Source organism: Microtus ochrogaster, unplaced genomic scaffold, assembly GCF_000317375.1.
Source record: "Microtus ochrogaster isolate Prairie Vole_2 unplaced genomic scaffold, MicOch1.0 UNK14, whole genome shotgun sequence".
Lineage (NCBI taxonomy): Eukaryota > Metazoa > Chordata > Mammalia > Rodentia > Cricetidae > Microtus > Microtus ochrogaster.
In genome coordinates this window covers 3,081,403-3,084,624 of record NW_004949112.1, presented here as the reverse complement: position 1 = coordinate 3,084,624, position 3,222 = coordinate 3,081,403, and the positions used below count along the sequence as shown (strand labels likewise).

Sequence of the window (3,222 nt, the reverse complement as noted above, 5' to 3'; positions counted from 1 at the left end):
CACACCTGCCCCCTCTCCCTGTCTCCCTCACACCTCCCTGCCCCCCTCCACCTGCCTGCCCCCCCCTGCCTCCCTCCCACCCCCCTGCCCACACCTGCCTGCCCCCCTCTCCCTGTCTCCCTCACACCTGCCCCCCTCTCCCTGTCTCCCCCACACCTGCCTGCCCCCCTCTCCCTGTCTCCCTCACACCAGTTCTATCTATGTGCCTCAGGGAGCCTCCTGGTTTCTGTCTTTACCCTGTAAGCTGCCCTGTCTGTCACCCCGCTGCCTGTCAGAACCTCTGTCTGCCTCATTGCATGTGACTCTGCAGTACCAGCTGCTCACCTCTACCTGGCTGCTCTATGCACCCCCAGGTCTTTCTTTCTCTGGGTCTTTGTCCCTCTTTTCTAAGTCTCTCTCCTCACCCCACTTCATGTGCCTTCATTTCAGCCCACTGCACATTTTCAGAAGACAGGAGTCCTCCACCCCAGACTGTACCCGCTTCCTCAGGCTGCCCCAGAGCCTCTAAGCCTCCACCCCCAGTTTCTGGGCTCCTCTGCTGCCTCCTCTTCTTCCCCTTGAGGGAACCTCAAGATCTGGCCCAGCCATCTCCTGATTTCCTTGTCCCCACACACATAGAGCAATGGATTGAGGAAGCAAGTCGCTCACAGCAGAGTGAGCCCCAGAGGTCTCAGCAACACCCACATATCCCTCAACTGCAGGCCGGACCTCCACATGTCCAGGGACTTGAGCAGCAGCAGAAGGTGGACAGGCTGGCTGCAGTGCCCCCTGGAGAACCTCCTCGAGATCCCAGCCAGCTGCAGCTGCTTCTGATCACCCCCAGTGGCACCCCAAACCCAGAAACTAGCTGATCCAGCGCAGAGTTCCAGGCTGAGGGGTCCTGGCCGTGCCTGGATGTTGAATTAGGAGCAGTAGAGCTGCGTCCCCAGCACCCGGCCGCCCACATGGCTAGCTTAGCTTATGCCCCGAAATAATTACACTGGAACTGTATTCTTTGAAACACTGCCTGACCCATTAGTTCCAGCCTCTTATTGGCTAGCTCTTACATATTGATCTAACCCATTTCTATTATTCTATGTAGCCCACGAGCCAGCTTACCAGGAATGATCTTAACCTGCATCTGCCTGGAATGGGGGAACCATGGCGACTCCCTGACTCAACTTCTTTCTCCCAGCCCTCTGCTCTGTTTACTCCACCCACCTAAGGGTTGGCCTATCAAGGGGCCTAGGCAGTTTCTTTATTCCTTAACCAATGAAATCAACAGATTGATATATGACACTCCCACATCCCCTGGATGATTCCAGAGTTGTCCTGTTGAAAGGGTCACTCCAGCCGTTTCAGTTCCTCAAAGTTCCCAGGGCTTTCCCAGCCAGGCCCAGTAGAAGGATCCAGAACCCACCAGGCCAGATAACTATTTGGCGAACTACATAATGACCCAGTGCCCAGGATGGTTGGAGTAAGGAGGTACAGTGGTCAGCGGCCAGTCATTGGCACTGAAAGTCAAGAAGGCCAGATGTGGATCCAGGTGGCCCAGAGGCCGGCACCTGTGGGACCAAATGAAGCTGAGAGGTAGGAGCCCCAAGAAGATGATGTCAGCTATGAGCTGGAAGAACAGGAAGAAGGGATTCTCCAGCCTAGGCCAGCAGGCTGTGACTAGCCGTGTCCAGGAGGTAAGAGACAACTGCCACCAGAGAGAAGAGGAAAAAGAGAATCACTCAGGGCAGGTGCTGGCTGCTGCATCTCCACAGGGTCCTCCATGGCTGTATGGGGCTGGAGGGACAAACAAAGCCTCCACATCAGAGCACACTGTCCCAAGCCTCTCAGACCCGCACCAAGGGACGGTTCCAGCACTTCCAAATCCCAGTGTCATCTTCTCTTCCTTTGTTCCTGTGACCTCCCACGAGGTCATCTTGACAAATCATGCCTTCATCACCCTGCCCCAGCTCATCCTGCCCTCCAATGACCCCTCAGTTTGTCCTGATTTGCAGGGCTGACTACTGCACCCTCCCCTGTTCTAACTGTCTATGTTTTCCATTGTTCCTGTGAGAAGTCCCAGTCCCTGAGTCCTTCCCCTTTTCAATACGCCCCCTGCTGTCTGACCCTCACTCCCCAGACCCTCCCCTTCACCCCTACCACCTCCCTCCATTCTGAAGAACACAGATGCTTCAAGGTCCACATCCTAGCCCGTCAGTATGAAAAGCCCCACCAAGGCCGTGAGGAGGACTCAGGACGTGGACCTCATCTCTCTCCTCAGTCCTCTAAGTCTTGGGTGTCAGCTCGGGATTTAGACTCAGGTCCTATTACCACTTACTCTCCATCCCCTCATGCCCTGAGCTTACCGGTCAGTGGGTGTGGGGGTCTCCGAGTCAGTGTCACCAGTGAGCGGGTGTGGGGTGTCTCTGGGTCAGTGTGACCAGTGAGTGGGTGTGGAGTGTCTCTGGACACCCAAACAGCAGCTGTTGTTCTGGTCTTCTCTTGACCCAAAGTTTAAATGGGTGGTGAGCTCTCAAAACAGGGACTCAGACCTGGCTGGAATCCAGAGAGGCCACCCGGTAAGACTGAGTCTGAGCCTCGGTTCCCCACTCTGAGAATGGAAGGAATAGCTTGTTTATCTGTGTACCTCCAGGTAGGGTCAGAGCCCCTCGGGGTCTGTGTGTTGTGACTCTACCTACCTCAGCAGCCTCCTGGTCATCACTTTCCTTCCTCCTGCACTGTAGTACCTAGAACAAGCCACATACTTCACACACACACACACACACACACACACACATCTATGCACCATGTGTGTACAATGCCTGTGGAGGCAAGAAAATGTGGCAGATCCCCTAGAACCGGAGTTACAGAAGTTTGTAAGCCACCATGTGGGAGCTTGGAACTGAACCTGGGTCCTCTGGAAGAGCAACCTAGGCCCTTAACTTCTGAACCACCTCCCAGCCCCGGATACTATTATCTTAACACCTAGACTGCATGAGACCTTGGGTGAACACAGTTGGTGGAGCACTGGCCTAGCTAGCAGGAAGCCCTGGGTCCCAGGGCTTAGTGACACAGGCCTGCAATTCCAGAACTTGGTAGGTACAGACAGGAGGATCAGAAGTTCAAGGTCATCCTCACCTATACAGCATCTTTGAGGCCAGCCTGAGCTGTATAAGACCCTGTGTTAAAAGGGGAGGAAGGAAGGAAGGGAGGGAGGAAGGAAGGGAGGGAGGGAGGGAGGGAGGGAGG

General features: G+C 55.2%; 1 pseudogene; it reads right to left on the bottom strand.

Moving 5' to 3' along the window:
• Positions 1 to 400: 400 nt before the first annotated feature.
• LOC113458284 lies at positions 401 to 1,758 on the bottom strand (annotated as a pseudogene).
• Between the last annotated feature and the right edge of the window lie 1,464 nt (positions 1,759 to 3,222).